General features: G+C 36.9%; 1 protein-coding gene across 2 annotated transcripts in view; it reads right to left on the bottom strand.

Annotated features, from left to right (window-relative positions):
• LOC118970081 (amine sulfotransferase-like) overlaps nucleotides 1-18,228 on the bottom strand; it is a 65,985-nt gene that overhangs the window by 20,449 nt on the left and 27,308 nt on the right. The gene's annotated exons all lie outside the window — the stretch shown is intronic.

Raw genomic sequence — 18,228 nt, 5'->3', positions numbered from 1 at the left:
ATTCAAAAACATTGAAATTTTTCCACCAATTCCTCAGACCACAAAATTATGAAAATAGATGTAAATTGTGCAAAGAAAACAAAAAAGCCTACAAACATGGAGGTTTAACAACATGCTTCTAAATAATCAATGGATCAATGACCTAATAAAAACAGAGATGAAGCAATATATGGAGACAAAGCAATACAACAGCTCAATGCCCTAACTACTGTGGGATGCAGTGAAGGCAGTTCTAAAGGAAAATATATAGCAAAACAGGCCTACCTAAAGAAAGAAGAACAACAAAATTGAACTGGTAATCAAAAAACTACCTAAGAACAAAATGCATGGACTGGATGGCTTCACTGGTGAATTATACCAAACAGTTAGTGAAGACCTAATACCCATCCTCCTTAAAGTTTTCCAAAAAGGAGAAGAGGAGGGAATACTTCCAAACTCAGTCTATGAGGCCAGCATCACTCCAATACCAAACCCAGGCAAAGACACCTCAAAAAAAAAATTACAGACCAATATTCTTGATGAACATAGATGCAAAAATGCTCAATAAAATATTAGCGAGGGAGGGCAGAGCCAAGATGGAAACGTGAGTAGTTCAGTGGACATCTCTTCCCAAAGACATATATATTTATGAAAATACAATAAATACAACTATTCCTAAAAGAGACACCAGTGGATACAGTACATCAGCCAGGATACATCTACATCTGTGAGCACTCAACATCACATGAAGGGGGTAAGATACAAGCCACGGCCAGGCAGGACAAGAATGTCCTCACCACCCCAGAACCTGTCGGGAGAAAAGGAGTTGGAATGGGGAGGGAGTGAAAACCCCAGGACTGCTAAACAACCAGCTCTAGAAATCCTCACCCAGAGCACGGACACAAGGTGCATGAGGTGCTATGTATTAGAGAAACGGAAAAAGCAAAATGTGCAGGCAGGCCCCTGCAATCGGAGCCCCTGAGACAAAAGAAAAGAGAGTGGTTTTTGCAAGTCTTAAAGAGACAGGGACCCCACAGCTGGAAGAAGATGTCCCGGTACAGTTAGTCAGCAGCTGAGAAACCTGGGGAATATGGGGCACCCTAATCCCCTGGGTGGCAGCGCAGCTCTGAAGCCCCTCATGGAACTAAGCAGCCTTACAGTCATTTTGCCAACTGGTGCAGACCCTGACATACCAGCCCAGTAGAGGGAGAGTGGAGGCATGTGATGGAGGTGGCAGCACCAGAGGGGACAGGGAACGGCATGCGTGCACCGGTGGCACCAGAGGGGACCGGAAGGGTCCTGTGCAAGCCTGACACAGTGACGACTGAGCAGCTAGGGAGCAGCCTGCATGTGCCAGCAGCAGCAGCACCAGAGGGGCCTGGGTCAGGTCCGCTTGAGCCTGTGGCGGCGGCACCAGAGGGGCATGGGAGAGGCCCGCATGCACCTGAAGCAGAGCCAGAGGGAGCAGCTGCACTCCCAGCAGCTGACCGGAATCCCAGCCCAACGCACAGCCGCCCAGGCCAGACCCAAAGGCAGCTGCTGGCACACAACTGCCTGGCAGTGGTGCCGCTATTGCGGAGGAGTGCACCTGGCACTTCCCACATGGATCTGTGCTGCTCTGATGGAGACCCCACACACAGCAGCAAGGGGATTAACCTGGTGACTACTCCAGGATTGTGGGTAACCAACACATGCAGTGGAGAATGGCAAGTCATCCAGCGAGCAGGAAAGGACTTTCTTCTCTCAACTGACTCAACCGCAACCTGCCCACAGCAACCACTATCACCATGAGAAGGCAGAAAAATTTATTCCAGTCCAAAATAGTCCAGACAACCCCTGAGAGAGGATGTACAGAGACAGATATAACCTGTCTCCCTGTAAAAGAATTCAAAATAAAAATCATAAATATGCTGACGGAGCTACAGAAAAATATACAAGAGCTAAGGGATGACGTCCGGAGAGAGATTACAGAAGTGAAACAATCTCTGGAAGGATTTGTAAGCAGAATGGATAAGATGCAAGAGGCCATTGATGGAATAGAAACCAGAGAACAGGATTGCATGGAAGCTGAATCAGAGAGAGATAAATGGATCTCCAGGAATGAAACAATATTTAGAGAACTGTGTGACCAATCCAAAATCAACAATATCCTCATTATAAAGGAACTAGAAGAAGAAGAAGAGAGAGAAAGGGATAGAAAGTGTCTTTGAAGAAATAATTGATGAGAACTTTCCCAAAATGGGGGAGGAATAGTTGCTCAGACTACAGAAGCACACAGAACTCCCAACAGAAGGGACCCAAAGAGGGCAACACAAAGACACATAATAATTAAAATGGCAAAAATCAAGGACAAGGACAGAGTATTAAAGGCAGCCACAGAGAGAAAAAAGGTCACTTACAAAGGAAAACCCACCAAGCTATCATCAGACTTCTCAACAGAAACCTTACAGGACAGAAGAGAATAGCAAGATATATTTAATGCAATGAAACACAAGGGCTTGGAACCAAGGATACTGTATCCAGCATGATTATCATTTAAATATGAAGGAGGGATTAAACAATCCCCAGAAAAGCAAAAGTTGAGGGAATTTGCCTCCCAAAAACCACCTCTACAGGGTATTTTAGAGGAACTGCTCTAGATGGGAGCACTCCTAGAAAGAGCACAGAACAAAACACCCAACATATGAAAAATGGAGGAGGAGGAATAAGAAGAGAGAGTAATAAAGAATCATCACACTGTGTTTATAATAGCTGAATAAGCAAGTTAAGCCAGACAATAAGGTAGTAGAGAAGCTAACCTTGAACCTCTGGTAACCACAAACGTAAAGCCTGCAATGGCAATAAGCACATATCTTTCAATAATCACCCTAAATGTAAATGGAAAGAATGTACCAATCAAAAGACACAGAGTAATAGAAAGGATAAAAAAGCAAGACATATCTATATGCTGCTTACAGGATACTCACCTCAAACCCAAAGACATGCAGAGATTAAAAGTCAATGGATGGAAAAAGATTTCATGCAAACAACAAGGAGAAAAAAGCAGGTGTTGCAGTACTAGTATCAGACAAAATAGACTTCAAAACAAAGAAAGTAACAAGAGATAAAGAAGGACATTACATAATGATAAAGGGCTCAGTCCAACAAGAGGATATAACCATTATTAACATATATGCACTCAATACAGGAGCACCAACATATTTGAAAAAAATACTAACAGAATTAAAGGAGGAAATAAAATGCAAGGCATTCATGTTTGGAGACTTCAACACACCACTCACTCCAAAGGACAGACCCACCAGACAGAAAATAAGTAAGGACAAAGAGGCATGAAAAACACACAAGAAGAGATGGGCCTAATAGACATCTACAGAACTCTACATCCAAAAGCAACAGGATACACATTCTTCTCAAGTGCACATGGAACATTCTCCAGAATAGACCACATACTAGGCCACAAAAAGAGCCTCAGTAAGTTCCAAAAGATTGAAATTCTACCAACCAACTTTTCAGACCATAAAGGCATAACACTAGAAATAAACTGTACAAAGAAACATAAAGGCTCACAAACACACAGAGGCTTAACATCATGCTCCTAAATAATCAATGGATCAATGACCAAATTAAAATAGAGATGCAGCAATATATGGAAACAAAAGACAATAACAACACAAAGCCCTAACTACTGTGGGATGCAGCAAAAGCAGTCTTAAGAGGAAAGTATATAGCAATCCAGGCATATTTAAAGAAGGAATAACAATCCCAAATGAGTAGTCTAATGTCACAATTATCAAAATTGGAAAAAGAAGAACAAATGAGGCCTAAGGTCAGCAGAAGGAGGGACATAATGAAGATCAGAGAAGAAATAAATAAAATTGAGAAGAATAAAACAATGGAAAAAATCAGTGAAACCAAGAGCTGCTTCTTCGAGAAAATAAACAAAATGGATCAGCCTCTAGTCCAAGTAATTAAGAGAAAAAGAGAATCAACACACATCAACAGAATCAGAAATGAGAAAGGAAAGATCAAGATGGATCCCAAAGAAACACAAAGAATTATTAGAGAATACTATGAAAACCTATATGCTAACAAGCTGGAAAACCTAGGAGAAATGGACAACTTCCTAGAAAAATACAAACTTCCAAGACTGACCCAGAAAGAAACAGAAAATCTAAACAGACCAATTACCAGCAACGAAACTGAATCGGTAATCAAAAAACTACCCAAGAAAAAAACCCCAGGGCCAGATGGATTTACCTCGGAATTTTACCAGACATACAGAGAAGACATAATACCCATTCTCCTTAAAGTTTTCCAAAAAATAGAAGAGGAGGGAATACTCCCAAACTCATTCTATGAAGCCAACATTACCCTAATACGAAAACCAGGCAAAGAACCCACCAAAAAAGAAAACTACAGACCAATATCCCTGATGAATGTAGATGCAAAAATACTTAACAAAATATTAGCAAACCAAATTCAAAAAATACATCAAGAGGATCATACACCATGACCAAATGGGATTCATCTCTGGGATGCAAGGATGGAACAACATTTGAAAATCCATCAATATCATGCACCACATCAACAAAAAGTAGGACAAAACCACATGATCATCTCCATAGATGCTGAAAAAGCAACCGACAAAATTCAACATCATTCATGATAAAAATTCTCAGCAAAATGGGCATAGAGGGTAAGTACCCCAACATAATAAAGGCCATATATGATAAACCCACAGCCAACATCATACTGAACAGCAAGAGACTGAAAGCTGTTCCTCTGAGATTGGGAACAAGACAGGGATGCCCACTCTCCACAGTGTTATTCAACATAGTACGTGTCCTAGCCATGGCAATTAGTCAAAACAAAGAAATACAAGGAATCCAGATTAGTAAAGAAGAAGTCAAACTATCACTATTTGCAGATGACATGATATTGTATGTAAAAAATCCTAAAGACTCCACTCCAAAACTACTAGAACTATTATCAGAATTCAGCAAAATTGCAGGATACAAAATTAATACTCAGAAATCTGTGGCTTTCCTATGCACTAAGAATGAACTAATAGAAAGAGAAATAAGGAAAACAATTCCATTCACAATAGCATCAAAAGGAATAAAACACCTAGGAATAAACCTAACCAAGGAAGTGAAAGAACTATACCCTGAAAACTATAAGACACTCTTAAGAGAAATTAAAGAGGACACTAACAAATGGAAACTCATCCCATGGTCCTGGCTAGGAAGAATTAATATCTTCAAAATGGCCATCCTGCCTAAAGCAATATATAGATTTGATGCAATCCCTATCAAATTACCAACAGCATTCTTCAATGAACTGGAACAAATAGTTCAAAAATTGATATGGAACCTCCAAAGACCCCGAATAGCCAAAGCAATCCTGACAAGGAAGAATAAAGTGGGAGGGGATCTTGCTCCCCAACTTTAAGCTCTACTACAAAGCCACAGTAATCAAGATAATTTGGTACTGGCACAAGAACAGAGCCACAGACCAGTGGAACAGAATAGAGACTCCAAACATTAACTCAAACATATTTGGTCAATTAATATATGATAAAGGAGCCATGGACTTATAATGGGAAATGACAGTCTCTTCAACAGATGGTGCTGGCAAAACTGGACAGCTACATGCAAGAGAATGAGACTGGAACACTGTCTAATGCCATACACAATAGTAATTTCGAAATGGATCAAAGACCTGAATGTAAGTCATGAAACCATAAAACTCTTAGGAAAAAACATAGGCAAAAATCGCTTAGACATAAACATTAGTGACTTCTTCATGAACATATCTCCCCAGTCAAGGAAAACAAAAGCAAAAATGAACAGGTGGGACTGTATCAAGCTGAAAAGCTTCTGCACAGCAAAGGACATGATGAATACAACAAAAAAGTATCCTACAGTATGGGATAATATATTCATAAATGACAGATCCGATAAAGGGTTGACATCCAATATATATAAAGAGCTCACACACCTCAACAAATGAAAAGGAAATTTTCCAATTAAAAAATGGGCACAGGAGCTGAATAGACAGTTCTTTAAAGAAGAAATTCTGAGGGCCAACAGACAATGAAAAAATGCTCCACTTTGCTTGTCATCAGAGAAATGCAAATTAAAACTACAATGAGGTATCACTTCACACCAGTAAGAATGGCTGCCATCCAAAAGACAAACAACAACAAATGTTGGCGAGGTTGTGGAGAAAGGGGAACCCTCCTACACTGTTGGTGGGAATGTAAATTAGTTTAACCATTTTGGAAAGCAGTATGGAGGTCCCTTAAAAAGCTTAAAATAGAAATACCATTTGACCCAGGAATTTCACTTCTAGGAATTTCCCCTAAGAATTCAGAAGCTGAGTTTGAAAAAGACAGATGTACCCCTATATTTTTTGCAGCACTATTTGTAATAACCAAGACATGGAAGCAACCCAAATATCCTTCAATAGATGAATGGATAAAGAAGATGTGGTAAATATACACAATGGTATATTATTCAGTCATAATAAGAAAACAAATCCTACCATTTGCAACAACATGGATGGAGCTAGAGGGTATTATGCTCAATGAAATAAGCAGGCAGTGAAAGACAATACCAAATAATTTCACTTATATGTGGAGCATAAGAGCAAAGAAAAACTGAAGGAACAAAACAGCAGCAGAATCACAGAACCTGAGAATGGACTAACAGTTACCAAAGGGAAAGGGAGTGGGGAGGATTGGTGGGATGGGAGGGATAAGGGCAGGAAAAAGAAAGGTGGCATTAGCATTTATAATGTTGGGGGTGCTGGTATGGGTTGGGCTCTACAACACAGAGAAGGCAAGTAGTGATTTTATAGCATATTTCTACTCTGATGGATAGTGACTGTGAAGGGGTATGTTGGGGGGACTTGGTCAAGGGGGGAGCCTAGTAAACATAATGTTCTTCATGTAATTGTAGATTAGTGATACCAAAATAAAGAAAATATATTAGCAAACTGAATTCAAATATACAAGAAAAAGATCATACATCATAATCAACCAGCTTTTATTACAGGGATGCAAGGATGATAGAATATTGAAGAACTAATCATCATCATATACCACATCAAAAAAAGAAGAAAAAAACTAACATGATCATAAACACCATATATGACAAGCATACAGCCAACATCATAGGTAAGAGCAAAAAGCTGAAAGGTTTTCCTTTAAGATAGGGAACAAGACAAGGATGCCCTCTCTCACCACTTTTATTCAACATAGTCCAGGAGATCCAAGCCTCAGCAATCATACAACACAAAGAAATAAAAGGTATCCAGTTTGGTAGGGAAGAAGTTAAATTGTCATTGTTTGTAGATCACATAATATTGTACATAAAAAACCCTAAAGAATAAACTCAAAAATTATTAGAACTAATAGCTGAATTGAGTAAAGTTGCAGGATAAAAAAATAATACACAGTAATCTGTTGCATTCCTATATACTAACAATAAACCATCAGAATGAAAAATCAGGAAAACAATTCGAATTACAATTGCATCAAAAAGAATAAAATACTTAGGAATAAATGTAACCAAGGACATGAAAGATCTATACTCTGAAAACAGTAAGACACACATCAAGAAAAATTTAAGAAGTCACCAGGAAATGGAAAAACACCTCATGCTCATGGACAGGAAGAATTAATACTGTCAAAAGAGCCATTCTGCCTAAAGCAATTTACAGATTCAATGCAATCCCTATCAAAATACCAGCAGCTTCTTCAATGAACTAGTACAAATAGTTCTAAAATTCATGTGGAACCACAAAAGACTCCAAACAGCCAAAGCAATCCTGAGAAGGAAAATTAAAGCTGGGGTGATTATGCTCCCTGTGTTCAAGCTCTATTACAAAGCCACAGTAATCAAAAACAATTTGGAAATAGCACAAGAACAGACCTGCAGTTCCTTGGAACAGAATAGAGAGCCCTGATACAAGCACAAACATATACAAGGCCAATTAATATAAAATAAAGGGGCTATGGATATAAAATGGGGAAGTAGCCTTTTCAACAATGGCTGTTGGCAAACCTGCAGAGCTATATGTAAGATACTGAAACTGTATTACTGTCTAACACCATACACCAAAGTAAACTCAAAACGGATCAAACACCTGAATGTAAGTCATAAAAATATAAAATTCTTAGGAGATAACATGGGCAAAAAGCTCTTGAATATAAACATGAACAACTGTTACCAGAACACATCTCCTTGGGCAAGGGCAACAAAAGCAAAAATGAAAAAATGGGACTTCATTAAACTAAAATGCTTCTGTACAACCAAGGGCATCATCAGTTGAACAAAATGTCATCCTATACTCTGTGAAAATATATACATAAAAGATATATCTGATAAAGGTTTAACATACAAAATATATAAAGAACCCACATGCCTCAACACCCAAAAAGCAAATTATCTCATTAAAAGAAGGGCAGAGGACCAGAACAGACACTTCTCCAAAGAAGAAATTCAGATGGCCAACAAGCAGGTGAAATGATGCTCCATGTCACTAATCAGGGAAATTTTGATAATTTGAAAATCAAAATAGTGATAGGGATTGCACTGCACCTGTAGATTGCTTTAAGCAGAATGGCTGTTTGACAACAGGCAACTTTTTTTTTTTTTAGATAATTATTTTTTATTGAAGGGTAGTTGACACACAGTATTACATTAGTTTCAGGTGTACAACACAGTGATTCAACATTTATATACATGATAATTCTAGGTACCAGCTATCACCATACCAAGTTGTTACAATATTTCGACTATATTCCTTATGCTATACATTACATCCCAGTTACTTATTTATTTTACAATTGGAAGTGTGTACTTTTTTGTGTGTGTGTGAGGGCATCTCTCCTATTTATTGATCAAATGATTGTTAACAACAATAAAATTCTGTTTAGGGGACTCAATGCTCAATGTATAATCATTAATCCACCCTAAGCCTAATTTTCATCAGTCTTCAATCTTCTGAAGCATAACGAACAAGTTCTTACATTGAGAACAAATTCTTACATAGTGAATAATTTACATGGTGAACAGTACAAGGGCAGTCATCACAGAAACTTTTGGTTTTGATCATGCATTATGAACTTTAAACAGTCAGTTCAAATATGAATATTCGTTTGATTTTTATACGTGATTTATATGTGGATACCACATTTCTCTCTTTATTATTATTATTTTTAATAAAATGCTGAAGTGGTAGGTAGATGCAAGATAAAGGTAGAAAACATAGTTTAGTGTTGTAAGAGAGCAAATGTAGATGATCAGGTGTGTGCCTGTAGACTATGTGTTAATCCAAGCTAGACAAGGGCAATAAAACAACCACGGATGCAGCAGATTTCTCAGAACAGTGGGGAAGAGGTTCTAAGCCTCACCTCTGTTGATCCCCAATTTCTCACCTGATGGCCCCCCTGAGACTGTGCCTGTCTTAGGTTGTTCCTCCCTTGAGGAATCTTACCCGTCTCTGGCCATACAGGGAAATGTAAAGTTGGTAATTGAGAGAGAAGCCATATTGTTTGAAAAGGTTAGCTTTTTACTTCTTTGCATATTTATGCCCTGTGGCTTCTATGCCCAGCATTTGTCTTGAGGTATCTTTACCACTTGGAAGAATTGTGATACACGGTAAATTCGATATGAGGCACGAATTCTATTTAGGGTTTGTAATTAGGAAGGAAGAAGAAAAGCTATAGAAGTAGCAGGAGGAAGAAAACATGGGAAGATTGATTATTTCTTTGACATATCTTCTTGTAGAGTAACTTCAGCATGTACAGGTTTTAAACTACTAATTAAATTGTGCACACACATTAACATAATAGGAGTACAGTTACATAACCAAAGCATACAAATAATTACCAGCCATCTCCAGTGAAACCAAGAAAACCAGTTAGGCACCTTAGGCATTTGTGAAAACTTATCTATGATATGGTGGATATTGTCCAACTGAACTTGAACAGTCAGACAAATTAAAACAACCCATTCCTGGGAACTGTTCACATCCCATATGTTCTTTTAACAGTAAATAGTCTGTAGTTGTAGGATTTTGGAGCGCTACAATTTGCACTTCTCCTAATTCTTGATTGAGTTCCAATAGTATAGATCCAGTCAAATTTGTTGTTTTACTGTATGCACAGGCCAGCTTAGATATCTCCTTCTTCATTCCCATGGCAAGTCCAGGAACCAGTGGGATGAGTGCATCTACACCTGTAGCAGCGCGTGGATTTTTGTTGGGGTTTTTTTATCATCATATTCTGGCATGAGTCTTCCAGAGAGTGCTGATGTTGGAAGTTCTTTTTCATATCGTATCTTAGTTCATTTTTGGGGTAGTCAAATTAGGCTTTGATCCTCTGTATAAACACAAACAAACCCTTTGCCTATACTTTTATATGCCCTTTATACCATTGTGTAGAACTCATTGGAGGTCACCACACAGGAACTGCTTTTTTGTTGTTGTTGTTGTTATCATTAATCTACACTTACATGATGAATATTATGTTTACTAGGCTCTCCCCTATACCAGGTCCCCCTTTTAAACCCCTTTACAGTCACTGTCCATCAGCATAGCAAAGTGTTGTAGAATCACTACTTGTCTTCTCTGTGACAACAGGCAACTTTTAATGCAAATTAAAACCACAATGAAATATCACCTCACACCAGTTAGGATGATCATCATCCAAAAAGAAAAGGATCAACAAATACTGGTGAGGATGCCAAGAAAGGGAAGGCCTCTACACTGTTGGAGGGAATGTAAATTAGTTCAATAATTCTTGAAAGCAATGTGGAGTTTCCACAAAAAATTAAAAATAGATATACCATTTGATCCAGGAATTCCACTCCTAGGAATTTACCCAAAGAAAATGAGATCACAGATTCAAAAAGACATATGCACCCCTATGTTTGTTGCAGCCACTATTTACAATAGCCAAGACATGGAAGCAATCTAAGTGTCCATCAGTAGATGAATGGATAAAGAAGATGTGGTACACATACACAATGAACTATTAATCAGCCATAAGAAAACAAATTCTACCATTTGCAACAACATGGATAGAGCTAGAGGGTATTATGCTCAGTGAAATAAGCCAGGCGAAGAAAGAGAAGTACAAATGATAAAACTCATCTGAGGAGTATAACAACAAAAACTGAAGGAACAAAACATCAGCACACCCACAGACTCCAAAAAGGGACTAGCAGTTACCAAAGGGAAATGGGGTGGGGAGGGCAGGTGGGAAGGGAGGAAGGAGAGGATTAAGGGGAATTATGATTAGCACACATAATGTAGGGGGGTCATGGTGGGGGCAGTATAGTGCAGAGAAGACAAATAGTGACTCTTTGGCAACTTACTATGCTGATGGGCAGTGACTGCAATGTGGTGTGTTGGGGGTTCTTGATAATATGGGCAAATGTAGTAGTCACAGTGTTACTTATGTCAAACCATCATACAATTGCATATCAATGATAACTTTTAAAAATAAATAAATAAATCCATATTATCAGCTCATTACTTGAAGAAAAATCATTTGACAAAATTCAACATACTTTCATGATAAAATTCTAATGGAAATGTATGTAACAACAAAATAAGACCAAAGTGGAAAATCCCATGGTTGACATCATCCTCGATGGTGAAATCATACTTATCCTCTAACAGCAGGACACAAATGGACAAATGCTTACCAGTCTTTTTGGAAATTCTAGCCACAACAATTAGAAAAAAAAGGAAGTAACAGTCGTTGAAAGTAGAATGGAAGAAGATAAACTGTTTCTGTTTTCAGATTACATGATATTATAAGTAGGAAGAAAATACCTAAAAACTTCAGTGAAAAGTTAGAATTTCAATGAAATCAGTGAAGTTGAAGCATTGGAAATAAATGTACCCAAATAAATTGCATTTCTAGACCCTAACAACAAAGTATTAGAAAGAGAAGTTAAAGACACAATCCCACTCATGGCAGCATCAAAAAGAATGAACAGAGGAATAAATTTAGCTAAGCTGGTGAAAAACTGATAGTGAAAATGAGAAGACATAGCAAAAAGAAATTGATGAAAACACAAATAAGTCCAGGTCATGTATTGAAAGATTAATATTGTTAAAATGTCCATATTCTACAAAGCAATATACAAATTCATTGAATTTCCTGCCAAAATTCAAATGGCATTTTTCACAGAAATAGCACCATTGACTAATTTATAGGGACCAAAAAAAGTCATAGAATTAGCAAAGCAACCTTGAGAAGGAAGAAGGTGGTATCACACATCTTGATATCAATTTATATTACAAAGTTATACTAATCAAACCACACACTTTTGGCATGAAAACAGACAGACAGATCAATGGAACAGAACAGAAAGTCCAGGAATAAACCCATGCATATGTGTTCGATTAATATATAACAAAGGAGCCAAAGGAATAAGATAGTCTCTTCAGTGACTGATGTTGGAAAAATCCATATGCAAAAGAATGAAACTGCACCACTATCTCACACCATACAGAGAAATCCAACCAAAATGAATTCAAGATGTGAATATAAGACCTGAAACCACAGAACTCTTAGAAGATAACATACGCAGTAAGCTCTTTGAAGACATAAAAAATAAATGCAACAAAGCAAAAATAAGAATCTATATACATAAAACTTAAAAGCTTCTGTTCAGCAAAGGAGGCCATCAACAAAATATAAAGGAAAATTGCTGATTGGGAGAAATTACTTGCAAATCATTTATCTGATAAGGGTTCATATCCAAAATAAGCAAAGAACTCCATAGCAACAAAATACACCCATCCAGATAAAAAATCAGTAGAATATCTGTACTGACTTCAGTGTGCATATGCATTTGAAATTATAGGGAATATCTTTTTGTTTAAGTATTTATATGTATGGATACATATATACACAGAAAGATATGTTTTTGTCTGATCGCAGAACAATAACAGCTCCACAGTGCGATCACAATGCACACACTAGATAGCCTATAAGTAATTTACATATTGTAATCCTCTCCCTTAATAAGTCAGACAATAGGCAAAAGAAATAAATATATGTACATATAACTCATTACCCTTTTCTACTAAGAAACAAATGATATGGTAACTGGAACTCCTTTAAATGCCCTAAGAACCACCAAGGTAACCTGAGGTTTCAGGGGGAACTTCTGGGCCACCACAGTTCAACTCTAACTTCCACACCGGTCAGAGATCCATAAGACACTAACCTGAATCTACACATCTACCCTTTATAATGTTGATGGCCAGTCACAAAAGGACTCTCACAACATTTAGTTGATTGGAGGAACATGTGCCTTCAAATGGAATTGAAAGGTGATCATTAAAATGAGTCCCTGATACTGACCCATAAAGTGCTGACTTGGCTTCAATTAGGAGGACGTCTAACTGGAGCACATAGGACCATTAGGGCTCCCTGAGATATACAATGCACACTGAATGGTTCCTTGCAGTCAGCTGAAGTAGTAAAAATACGCTTAAAATACTCAGATCCTTCTTTCTCCTTTTGTGAATCCCTCTAATTTATTACTATGACCTTCATTTTTTGGAAGCTATGACAGACTTTCAAGTAGCAGGCCACTTTATTATTAAGAATTTATGTTTTAACTTGTGTTCAAGCATTACTTAAAATATTTTTGATCTTCCAAATGCCGATTGTTTTCTATCATTTATATACAGCATATTTGGACAGCTAAAGGGTCACCATTTGATCAGCCCATTTCATGCCATGAGAAAACCTTGCATTGGAAATGGGCTTAGTGTTGTGAGCTATGCAATTGACTGAATGAACAAGAATGGAAGGGGCAGTAAGAATGTGTCCTCTAAAAACATTCCAAAATATAAACCTGGGCTACCTGAGAGGAAAATTCAGTATAAGAAGTGGAAAAAAAATTAGAAATCAGTCATATTGGATCATCAAATGGAAAAATCTGGCTGAGGGAGGATGGTTAGTGGATTAATGAGCCATGCCTGGCGGCACAACCATGGGAATAAAGTGGGGAAAAAGCCCCTTAAGTTCTTCCCAATGCAAATCACTACTTAGGACTTCACTTTAATGGTACAAGACATTTAAATGACCCGAAGAAACATTTAAAATCTTTCGAATATATTCTTTCTTTTTTAAAACAATTTCTTTCACATTGGTTTCAATTTACCATTATTAATCTGTACAACCCAGGGTTTTTGAAAAATATATTCACAAGGTTGTACAATCATCAGCATGATCCAATTTTAGAATATTTTTCAACCCAACAATTGATTTGCAAATATTTCAAAAGCCATTGGCAGTAAATTAACATTCCTCATCTAACCATCAGCCCCAAGCCACCATTATTTATAATCTTTCTCTATAAATTCACCTATTTATACTTTTCCTATAAATAGAATCATAAAATACATGAACTATTGTGTCTGGCTCATTTCACACTACACACTAAGTTTAAGGTTCATCCATGTTGAAACAATTCTCAGTACTTATCTCCTTTTCATGACCAAAGAATATTCTATTTTACAACTATACCACTTTGCTTATCATTTCTTCAGTTAATGGACATTGGTCTTGTGTCTATTTTTTGCTCTTATGATTAATGCTGATATGAATATCCATGTGTGATTTTTGGTGGAGGCATAATGTGTTCTTTCTTTAGGGTATGGAGGAGTAGAACTTATGGGTAATATGGTATCTCTATGTATTTGAGGATCTGCTAAACCAATTTCCAGTGCAGCTGTACCATTATACAATCCTATCAGAAATACATGAGAATTATAATTTCTCTGTATCCTTGCCAACACTTGCTACTGTATTTTTGGTTATCACACTCCTAGTGAGTGTGAAGTGGTATCTCTTTACAGTTCTTCATCAGATATATGTTTTGCAAATATTTTCTCCCATTTTGTTGGGTTGTCTTTTCACTTTTTTCAATTTTTTTCATCTGATGTATCACTTATATACAATCTTATGCTGTATTCAAATAGACAACACAGTGGTTCAACAGTTACCCATATTTTTAAATTCTCAGCACTTCTACTGCAGTTACTTTCGATCAACACAAACAGATGCTACAGAGTCACTGACTATGTTCTCCATGCTGTACTACTATCCCCATGACAAACATATATTTTGATTGAGAATTTTCATATATACCTCTTTATTCCTCTCAGCCTCCTCACCCACCTACCCCAACTGCTCCTCTGTGGTAACCACCAGTCACTTCTCAGAGTCTATGACTCTACTGCTGTTTTGTTCATTTTGTTTTGCTTTATTTTTATATTCCAAAATTCAGTGAAATCATATGGTATTTGTCTTTCTCCACCTAGCTTATTTCCCAGAGCATAATGACCTCTAGATCCATCCATGTTGTTGCAAATAGCAGAATTTCTTATCTTTTTCTGCCTGAAAAATATTCTATTCTAGATATGTACCACATCTTCTTTAGCCTTTCGTCTATTGATGGATGCTTAGATTGATTCCATGTCTTGGCTATTGTAAATAATGTGGCAATAAACACAAGGGTGCATATATCTTATCAAATAAGTGATTTTCTTTTCTTCCTGTAAATTCTTATACTGGGTCAAATGATATTTCTAGTTTTAGTTTTCTGAGGTACCTCCACACTGCTTTCTAAAGCAGTTGTATCAATTTACATTCCAACCAGCAGTGTGGAGGGTTCCCATACCTCCACATCCATACCAACCTTGGTCACATTTTGTCTTTGGGGTTGTGGCTATTCTAACTGGTCTGAGGTGATGTCTCATTATGGTTTTGGTTTACATTTCCCTAATGGTAAGTGATGTGGAGCAACTTTTCATTAGCCTGTTGGCCATCTGTATTTCTTGTTTGGTGCCTGTTCAAGTCCTCTACCCATTTCAAATCAGGTTATTTGTTTCATTGGTGTTGAGGCATATGAGCTCTTTATGTATTTTGTATGAACGCCTTAATGGATAAATCATTTACAAATATATTCTCCCATAATGTAGGTTGCCTTTTGGTTCTGTGGATGGTGTCCTTTGATGTATGGAAACTTTTTAGTTTGATGTAGACCCATATGTTCATTTTTTATTTTGTTTCCCTTGCTCAAGGAGATGCATCCAGGAAAACTTATGTTCAGAGATTTGTGCCTAGGTTTTCTTCTAAAAGTGTTATGGTTTCATGTATTAACATTGTGCTCTTTGATCCATTTCAAGTTTAATTTTGTGTATGGAGTTAGTAATCAAGTTTCATTCTCTTGAAAGTAGCTGTGCAGTTCTTACATTACTGAAGAGGCTGTCTTCTCCCCATTGTATATTCATGGCTCCTTTATCATATACTAAGTAGCCATATATTAGTGGGATTATATATGTGGGCTCTCTTAAGTGTGTCATTGATTGTTGTGTCTCTTCTTGTGCCATAACATACTATTCTTTTTACTGTAGCTTTTTAATATAGCTTGATGTCAGATAGTGTAATTCTATCAGATTTGTTCTCTTTCTCAGGATTGTTTTGGCTTATCAAGGTCTTTTGTGATAGCATATGTATTTGAGAACTATTAGTTTCAGTTCCTCAAAATACTGTTAGTATTTTGATAGGGATTGCAATGAATATGTAAATTGCATTGGGCAGGAGGGCCATTTTGACACTACTAAATCTTCCTAACCATGAGCACAGGATAGATATCCATTTATTTGTTTATCTTTTAATTTCCCTCACATGTGCCTTCTAGTTATCAGAGTGTATGTCTTTCACCAAAATGGTTATGTTTATTCCTAATTATTTCATTCTTTTTCATGCAGTTGTAAATGGAGTTGTTTTCCTGATTTCTCTTTGTACTAGATCATTGTTAGCATACAGAAATACAACAGATTTCTCTATTTTAATTTTGTATACTGCAATAATGCTGAATCTAGTAATTAGTTATAATAGTTTTTTGAATAGATATTCTATGTATAATATCCAGTCATCTGCAAATAGTGAAAATCTTAGTTCTTACTTACCAATTTGGATGTATTTATCTCTGTATTGTCTGAATGTCATGACGAGGAGCTCCAGTACTATGTTGATTAAGTGTGAGGAGAGTGGACATCCTTGTCATGTTCCCAAACTTAGAGGAAAAGCTGTCAGCTTTATGCCATGCAGTATGATGTTAGCTGTGTGTTGTCATATATGGCTTTTATTATGTTGAGGATGAAACCTCTATTCCCACTTTCTTGAGATATTTTATCCTGAATGGATATTGAGTTATGTCAAATTCTTTCACAGCATCTATTGAGATGATCATGTGGTTTTTTAGTCCTCTTTTTGTTAAAGTGGTATGTGGCATTGATTGGTTTATGATTATTACATCATCCTTGAATCCCTGGAATAAACACAGCTTGGTCCTGATGGATGACCCTTTTGGTGTATTTTTTAATTTCTTTGCTAATATTTTGTTGAAGACATTCACATCATGTTCATCAGAGATATTAGTCTAAATTTTTCCTTTTTTCTTTTAGTGTTTTCATATGGTTGTCATATAGAGTCATGATGGCCTCATACAATGAGCTTGGAGTGTTCCTCTTCTACTTCTTGGAACACCTTAAGAAAGATGGGTAATAGCTCTTGTTTAAATGTTTGGTAGAATTCAACTGTGAAGCCATCTGATGCTATACTTTTGTTTATCGGGAGTTTTGATTATCAATTAAGTTTCATTGTTGGTAATTGGTCTGTTCTGATATTGTTTGTTTCTGGATCAGTTTTAGATGGTTGTACTTACTAGGAAATTGTTCATTTCTACTAGAATGTCCAACTTCTTGGCATATAATTTTTTATAGTGTTCTCTGATAATTCTTTGGATTTCTGTGATATCTGTTGTGACTATTCCCTGTTCATTAATGAATTGAAGTGTGTATTACCTGTTTTTTTTTTTAATAAGTCTGGCTAGGGATTTATCTATTTTGTCTATTTTCACAAAAAGCCAGCTCTCAGTTTCATGTACTATTTCTACTGTTTTATTCTTTCCTATATTATTTATTTCTGCTCTGATTTTTATTATGCCCCCCCTTCCACTAACATAAGGTATCTTTTCTTTTTTTTATAGTTTCCTTAATTGTGAGTTTAGGTTGCTTATTATGGACTGTTCTTGTTTCTAAAGGTAGACCTGTATAGCTTTGAACTTCCCTCCTAGGACTGTTTTTGGGTGTCCCACAAATATTGAACAGTTGAACTTTTGTGAGATGTATTCCACATTT

Source organism: Manis javanica, chromosome 13 (assembly GCF_040802235.1).
Source record: "Manis javanica isolate MJ-LG chromosome 13, MJ_LKY, whole genome shotgun sequence".
In the NCBI taxonomy this organism is placed as follows: Eukaryota; Metazoa; Chordata; class Mammalia; order Pholidota; family Manidae; genus Manis; species Manis javanica.
The sequence above is the reverse complement of the archived record's forward strand: the minus strand, read 5'-3'. Positions and strand labels throughout refer to the sequence as shown.